Source organism: Nicotiana attenuata, unplaced genomic scaffold (genome assembly GCF_001879085.1).
Source record: "Nicotiana attenuata strain UT unplaced genomic scaffold, NIATTr2, whole genome shotgun sequence".
Classification (NCBI taxonomy): domain Eukaryota; kingdom Viridiplantae; phylum Streptophyta; class Magnoliopsida; order Solanales; family Solanaceae; genus Nicotiana; species Nicotiana attenuata.
In genome coordinates, this window is record NW_017672492.1 from 21962 (window position 1) to 31103 (window position 9142).

The following is a 9142-nucleotide window of genomic DNA, read 5'->3' on the forward strand; positions in this document are numbered from 1 at the left end:
AACCAGAATGTAAAACTGTGAAATTTTAGTGGTTTTGAACTAGACTATGAGGATCAGAGGGACAAAACCAAGCAGAGTTTTCTATAGTTTACACCAAAGAAACTGAAGGGAATTTGACATTATTTCAGAATTTTTTTCAAAGAGAGCAGCCGTTTCAATTTTGCAGAATTTTATCTCTTAAAATCTGCCTTGATCTTGAAGAAAAGGATGCCTTTATAGGCAAGATACTAGGGCAGCCTAAAGAAATCAGATTTTGCATTTAGACCCTTTTGGAATATTGGTTTTTTGCTTAGAAATCCTTAGTGTAAAGATCAATAATTTCAGATTAGTCCCCACCCCAGCTTCCTAGAAGCTTCCCTAGTCTGTTATTCAAAGATTCCTCTACCTAGAGTTCCTAAATTATCCCCCTTAAGCCCCTGTTATTACCCCTGAGGCCAGGCAGAACATGGGTCAAATTGACCCAATTTAATGGGTCTGTAAAGACCCAATTCAACTCCTTTTTGGGCTCTCTGATCTCACAATTCAAATCAAACCTTGGTCAAATGATCATATTTTAATAGGCTAGTCAACATTTCCCAAAAGACCAAAAGACTGTTAAAATGAAACCCAAACAAAGAAAAGAGTAAACGGACTAATTAACTAAATACATAAACTAAATTGTCATTAAGCTAATCAAGCAAACAGAAAAATGAAAGAAATGTGAACATATAATGAAGAAAGGAAGAGAGGAGACAGGAACAGCCATGCAAGTGAACTGAATCAAAGAAGGAAAAGAAAAATGCAAGAAAAGAGAAAGGAAAAGGCTGAATAGTACCTACACTGACTGGACGAACACAATCTGGAATTCAACCCCTCGAACCTTTTGATGCCGAAATGGGCTTTAATCATGTGTTCTCAAGTGAAAACACATGAATAAAGCCTATTTTGACTCCAAATCTTCAAGAGGCTTCTGATTTATGCTTTCGGGATTTAGGGTTCGAATCTTTGATTTAAGATTCGAGAAGTTCAAGGAAGATTCGAGTGAAACCAATTGTAGATTAGGTATGAGAGGGTCATGGGGGTTACGAGGTGTTGTTTTGGGGTGGTTTGGAGGTGGCGCCGCCAGCCTGAGACGGTGGGGAAATGAGGCGGCTTCTAGGGTTTTTCTAGTTTGTTCTCTGAGGAGGTTAAGTGAGGGAGACGACTGAAAGTGGAGGGGGGGGGGGATACATTCGGACAGTTAAATAATAAGAACAAACCAGTTTCGGACCGTTTGATCAACTGAGATCAACAATCCAGATTAAAAATAAATGAAACGGGGTCGTTTGGCAATGGAACGGGGTCGTTTGGATTGTTGGTGAGGAGACCGGGTAAGAAAACGGGTGCTGGGCTGGGTCAACCGGGTATTTGGACGGGTTTATGGGAAAATTGGTTTGGGCTTGGGAAATTTCAAATTTTGGCCGAAAAAATCTGATCTTTTCAAATCCTTTCTTTTCTTTTCAAATTCTCTTTTTAATTCCTTTTTTTTCAAAATTAAAAATAAAAATCTAAATTAAATCTTAAAAACAAATTAACCTATCAAAAATACTAATTAATTAACATAACTAATTAAAAACCAAATTTAAATAAAACTAACAAAATTCGAAATTAAACAAATAAAATGCAAAATTGGTTATTTTTTGGTAATTTTCCAATTTTTATGAAACACTAATTTACTAATTAATCTAAAAAATATAAAATTAAATCCTAAATGCAAATGCAACATATTTTTTGTATTTTTATGGATTAACAAAAATTAAACATGCACACAAAATGCAAACAAACAGAAAAATTCTACAATAATTCCTAAAATAACAAACAATTAAAAGGAAAAATCTAATTTTGGGAATTCCGTAGGAGTAATTCATGTGAGGCAAAAATCACGTGCTCACAGCTGCCCCTCTTTGCTCGGAGACACGAAAGGTTTTCGGGCAAAGATAAAATGAGCAATTATGAGGGATTTTTGCCCGTTTGACACTCCATGAGAAGCATTTTTTGAAAAGAGTCTGACCGAACCTTGCTTCAAAGGTTGCCTGCATATCCTTGGCTATAAAGGAATCAGGTCAGTGTAGTTCTGGAAGTTTTGGTAGTTGGGACTACTAGGAAGCTGTGATTTCACTGTTGCTGCTGCTGCTGCTACCACTTGCTGAACTCCTTATTACACCGAAATAGAAAATAAAAAGCTAAGCTAGCTAAGCCTATCAACTACGAGTTACAAGATTCCTATCTATAAATTTCTTGAAGCTTGATCTTGAGTCTCAGCTGATTCTTGCTGTGGACTCCGATCTGAATCTTGATGCTCGTCAGCTGCAGGTACTGGTTCTTTCTCCAGCTTTGGATCGGGACGGGACATGCGAAGCTTGTGACTTCAATCATATCTTGAGCAGTCCGCGTCTTTCTCCGCCTCGGCACTTTGAGTTCATTTCTTTTTGTTCTTTTCCTTCTTTTCTTTATTTTGGATTAAGACTCATTCTATCGGCCATCTCGAATCCTATGCCTCGAGGTCAAACCTGCTCAGATACCAAAACAAACAAACGAACGAAATTTTTCTGCCCCATTTTCACTAGGAAAATTTTGTGAGTTATTTGTAACAAAAGTCTGAACTTTTTTTTTTTGAAAGCAATAAAATAAGGATTGTGTCTGCTTAGGAGGAAGAGATTAGGAAATGGAGCCCTATATCTAAAATAACAACTCAGGGATTGGAGCCCTAATGTTAGTAAAAAGGCGAGTAGGGAGTGTAGGCCCTATGTCTAAAAATCTCAACTCAGGGATTGGAGCCCTAATGTTGGTAAAAAGGCGACTAGGGAATAAAATAAGGATTGTGTCTGTTTAGGAGGAAGAGATTAGGGAATGGAGCCCTATATATAAAATGACAACTCAGGATTGGAGCCCTAGTGTTGGTAAAAAGGCGACTAGGGAGTGGAAGCCCTATGTCTAAAAATTTCAACTCAGGGATTGGAGCCCTAATGTTGGTAAAAAGGCGACTAGGGAATGGAGGCCCTATGTCTAAAATCTCAACTCAGGGATTGGAGCCCTAAGTTTGGCAAAAGGCGACTAGGGAATGGAAGCCCTATGTCTAAAAACTCAACTCAGGGATTGGAGCCCTAATGTTGGCAAAAGGCGACTAGGGAATGGAGGCCCTATGTCTAAAATCTCAACTCAGGGATTGGAGCCCTAATGTTGGCAAAGCGTAAAAAATTGATATGGTGGATTCTAAACTATCATTTTTGTTTGGATTTTCTTCTTATCTCTCTCTTTTTTTATAATTTCAAACCATTTTTTTTTGCAGGAAAGAATTTGGAGGAGACTTCCCTTTTGGATTGATAATTGCGACAAAGCTGTTTTTAGAACTTGCACATTTCTTTTTCCTTTTTTGTTGCACCTGCTTCTTGCACGGTTGCTTTGGATTGCACCTGTTTCAAATTTTCAAACAAAGAACAATTGTTAGTTTGAAACGGTGGTTGGTTTTGTGGCCTTGATTGTCTCAATCGCTTGATCTCGGCCCAGCTTCTTTGATGAAGATCTCACTTGCAACTGCTTGTTTCTGGGGACCAATTTCATTTCAGGCCCTAAGAACCTCTGATTTTTTTCCAGATTTTGCCATGACGGTCGGTTGGTGGAACTCAACCTTTTCGACCTTATTTTGCCTTCGTAGGCCTTTCTTTTCTTTTCTTTTCTTTTCTTTTCTTCGGAACATTGGGGAACTTTTGGCTCCTCAAACTTTGCTGCAACGGCTAGTCGCGTGGGACTTAACCTTTCCAACTTATTTCGCCTTCGTAGGCCTTTCATTTCTGGCTTCTTTCTTGCAACTTCAATTTCAGAGCATCTGGGGTACCTTGGCTTTTTCAACTTTTGCCGAGGCGGTTAGCCACGTGGGACTCAGCCTTTTCAACTTCAATTGCCATTATAGGCGCTTCAATTTGATTTTCTCCTTCCAAGAGTTTTCATTTCGAAGCATCGGCCGCCATGGCCAGTCGGGGTCGACTTGATGCCCCTGACGTGGCTGGGTGCCTTTTTGTACATTAGCTCGTGTCAAACGAATGTCCTGTAAATCAGTCTTCCATCCCTTCTTTGTCTCAGTTTCGGAATAGAGTTAGACCGAAAGGGATTCAAAGAAAAATAAATAATGGACATGACAATGAATTTAAACGAGAGGTATCCCTTTCGGGGAGAGGAAAGAAGGACTTATCTGGAGTACATACGGACTTCAATGAACATGACATGCCTTTTGGACTGGATGCCTGATCTATGTAAACCGTTCCGACTCTCAGAAATTCATCACAAATTTGCCTTGAAACCGAGAACCTTGCCAGGACTCCGTCGATGTCGATGGTTGTGAGGATCTTCTTTTCGATCAGCGGTGCCCTTTGCGGGTTTTCACTAGTTGACTTCTCTCATTTATCTTCTCACCATTGCCTTATAGTGCTCTTTGCGAGTTTTCACTAACAAGACTCTCTCATCTTCCATTCTGCTTACCATCGTCTCACGGTGCCCGTGTGGATTTTCACCAATAAGACTCTCTCATTTTATTTTTCTCATTTTGACTGTATCGGATCCAAGTAGCTGTATTATCTGATCCTTGAACATTCTAAACGATTGATTGGAAGGACTTGAACAAGGTTTGGGTAAAAAGGATTTGGATTGAGTTACAACTCTGGAACCTTTTGGGCAGGATCATCGCCGAACCATTATAACATCTGCCCCAGTTTCACTTTGGGGAGAAATTGGATTTTTGATTTTGGTGTGACTGAGCCCCAGAGAGGCTGCCTATGTATCCTTTTGGAATCAAGTCAAACATAGTTCTAGAAACTTTATTTTTGATTTTCTTTTTTTTTTTCTGTTTGTTTTGTTTTCTTTTTTATTTCTTTTTCTTTCTTTTTCATATTTCATTTTCTTTTTCCTCTCTTTTTTTTTTATCTTTTCTCTTTTTTTTCATTTTCTTCACCTTTTCTTCCTTTTTTTATATTTCTCTTTTTCTTCTCTTTTTTTTTCATTTCATTTTTCAATAACACTTCCCGATTTCAAAGAGTGTAATCAAAGAATGGGAGCCAGCTCAAAAGTTTGCAAAGGGTTGATAATGTTTGGGTAGCGAGAAAGAAAAGCCTTCTTCATCCCAACCGGAGAACATTAATGCTGTATAAAGGATCCAACATAGTACCTTTTGACTGCATTTGCATTGACAGTTGTTTCAGGGACATTTCCTTCGATGTGTCCCAAGTCAATGCACTCTTTTGGCAGTACTCTTGTTGTAATGTATGGACCTTTCCAATTCTGGAACCAATTTTCCTTCAGTTGTTCCAACTCTTTGTTTTATTTCCTTAAACTTTATCCTCATTGGGATCTAATCCTTGATTCATTATTTCGAGGTCTGACAGCTTTCAAGATCCGGGCATGAAGTCCGCAAGCATGTCATGTTATTGAAATCTGCATTTAGCAAAACCAAAAAGAGAATAAGAAAGAGAAATGACAAGATTAAGAAAAGAGACATTCCTGGACAATGAAATATTAATTTCATTTGATTTTTGATTTTTTTTGGAGATAGAAGTGTTTACATCGGAAAGTAAGAAAATAAAGTAAAACATCCGGATCACACCCTGAGATAATCCGAACGCAGAAAGGATAGCAAGACTGGCTACCGAGACTCCCGTCTGATGGGGAACTTTCATGCTTGGCGACCATTTTTTGGCTTTTCTTCTGTCTTGGCAATGGCTGCAATGGCCTTCAGTGCCAGATCAAATTCCTCATCTTCATGAATCATTCTGACTATTGGCCCGCTATTGTGTGCAGGCAACAGATTGTTCATCACATCAAGAGCTTCTTCATCCTGAAAAACAATTCTTTCAGCTTCAATCAAATCTTCAACTGCCCTTTTGAGGGTACAACAGTCCTCTGTACTGTGTCCTACTGCTCCAGAGTGGTATTCACATCTAGCATCAGCTCGGTGCGAGGGGGACTCGGGATTTGGCCGGTTCGGGGCCACTTGCTGCAATAGATCTAGCCTGATTAGCTTTTGGAACAAGCTTGAATACGATTCACCAATAGGGGTGAACTGATTCTTTTTGAAAGGCTCTCTTGGGCGAGGATTGCATTGGGGATCATTTGGTTGAGGATTATATGGAGCTTGATAAGGATGGGCATTTCTGGGAGGTGGAGCTCGATTTTGGGTATAATGTTGTGGCTGCGTGTAAGATTGCGCGGTCATCATCGCATAGGGAGGTTGTGCCACGGCATAAGCATCATCTTGAAGGGGATAATAGTGTGGTGGGACCATAGGAGGCACATATGACTGGCTGAATGACCTGCGGGCCCCCTCGAGTTTGAAACCATCATGGCTCCCTCTTCTCTCCCATTTCCATTTATCAAATTCTCTGAACCATTTTGGACATCTGGTTATGTGGCTTTAAAAGCAGCATGACTCAAGATTCGACCCGTTTTTAAACCGTTTTCAACCATTTCCCCAATTTTGATAGCCTCAGCAAATGGCATACCCACAACAGACATCATGTTCGGGAAGTAGTCAGTCTCTTGGGCCTGCAGAAAGACCGTGACCATTTCAGTTTCGTCCATGGGGGGCTTTACCCTGGCAGCTTGCTCACGCCATTTGACAGCATATTTGCGGAAGCTTTCCGCAGTTTTCTTTTTCGAATTGGACAAGGAGTTTCTGTCGGGAGCGATGTCCACATTATACTGGAACTGGCGGACAAAATCTCGGGCCATATCGTCCCACACATGCCAATGAGCAATTTCTTGATCCGTATACCACTCAAAAGCGATTCCGGTGGGGCTTTCCCCAAAATAGGCCATTAGCAGCTCCTCTTTTCCACCAATGACTCTCAACTGGTTACAATACCATTTCAGGTGAGCGACCGGGTCTCCATGCCCATCGTACTTTTCAACTTTTGGCATCTTGAAGCCAACTGCCAAGTGGACATAGGGAAACATATAGAGGTCGGAGTATGAGATACTCTTTTGGCCACTCAGACCTTGCATGTTTTTCAGGCTTTGTTCCAGGCTCTTCATCTTCCGAGCCATTTCCTCTTGCTCAGGATTTTTAACAACCTTTTCTTGCTCCATCGAGAGGTCATGTTGCGGAGGTTGAGTGAAAGAGCATGGGGTCACATATGTTATTTCTGGTTGAAGTTGTGGACCTTGAAAGGTGAACATTGGAAGCGGTGCCCTTGGAGCCGGTGCCTGGGGGCAGACCACAGAAGGCATGTTGGGAACATTGGAGGGCATTGGAGGGTGCCCGCATGGGATGAGCGGGTTGGGCACAGGGGCATTGGTAACCTCACCTGACCTGGGGATCAATTCAGGGAACCCAGGGATTGCACTTGGCGGTTCCCTACCATTAGACCAAGCGTCCCGCATTTCCCATATGTGGAGACGCAACATCTTATTCTCTTCAACAACTACTGATTCTAGCTGCAGAATAGCCGATGCTGGGCTATCCTCGGGACCGATGATTGGTAGATTGCTTGCGGAGGCCATCTGTGCCTTTGGATGTTGTGAAGGAGGGGAAGCTAGACTACCAACAAAACCAACCACCAAAACCTGACTTTTTGCACATCGAACAACCCTGTTAGTTTGGAGACATTTAACATATAGAAAATTGCACATTGGGATGCAATGCACGAACAGTTAAACGCTTCTACCGTGTGTTTGAAAGGTTGCATGTTTCATCCCGGCCTTAACTAGCCCTTTTCACTCTGTACCTCTTTTCTTCATTTCTGCCTCTCTTTAATCACTCTTGATTTTTTCATTTATCTCGTTTTTGCCACTCTTTTATTATTGCACTCTTTTTTTTTCTCTCTCTCTTTTTTTGTCACTCTTTTTTCTTTTTCTATTTATTTTTTCACTCAACTAATTTTATGGCAATGATCGAATCCGATGGGGATTGCCTACGTATCATGACCCCGCATGAATCAGATCTGGCGTAGTTCGGGAAGATAGAGTAAATAAAATAATTTTTTTTTGAAAGAAATGCTTTAAAAGAAGAAAGGAAATATTTTTTTTTCTTTTTGATTGATTTTTATTTATTCATTTTTTGAAAGAGACTTCTAAAAATTCCTATTCTTTTGATTTGAACTTTTGGGAATTTTAAAAGTAAGAAGAAAATAGTTTGTTTGAATTTTCATTTGTTTTCTTTTTTTTCTAAAGAAGAAGGAAAATATTTTTGGATTTTGGAAGTTTCCTCTTAATTTTTGAGAAAGTGACTTTTAAGAAAATGTTTTGGATTTATGAGTTTTTATTTATTTACAAAAGCACTTCAAAAATATTTTTGGACTTCAAATTTTTTTTTTCCAGAATTTGTATTGACATTTACAAAAGAAAGACTTCTAAAGAAGAAAAGAGTATTTTTGGATTTTTGTTTCTGATTTTTTTTTTTGGATTTTTATTTTTGGAAAAATACTTCAAAATGAAGGAAACCCGTATTTTGGATTTTGATTTTTATTGATTTTTCTTTTTTCGGATGAAAGATATTAGAAAGAAGGAAACCATTTTTTTTTGAGTTTAAAAACTACTTTTACTTTTTTTTGAATTTTCTAAGGAAGATTTTTAAAGAAGGAACTAAAGGAAAATATTTTTGGATTTTTTGAAAATTAGGGTCGGAACCGATGAGGTGTGCCTACGTATCTCACATCCGGTGAGAATCAGACCCGCGTAGTTCGGCCAGTTTTGACGGAACAGGGGAAACATGACACTTGAAATTTTGGCTCATTTTGAAATGACTTTTCTTTTTTCAGAATTTCGGCAGAGTTTCAGAATTTTCTAAATACCTACCTCTCACCTTTTTTTTTTTGATTTTCTCTTTTTTTTCTCTTTTTTTTTTTGATTTTCTTTCCCTATTTTAGAAGCCGGTCAACATGCAGGCCGAAACAAACAGATGCGCAAGTAGCACGTAAGATGCATCAGGATGGTCTTTTCATTTCGGGTACACCTGTCCTAGACGGACCCAACCCCTGTGTTGAGTCCCCTAAGTCAAAATGCACGTGATGCAAACAAGCGTTCCTACTAGGGATCCGGCATGAGGTTTTGTTTTACTAGGTTTAAAACCCTGGGTGTATTGTTCTAGACCTGGCTTACCCGAGCGGACAACTCGAGCCGGGGGGGGGGGGTCGGGGCA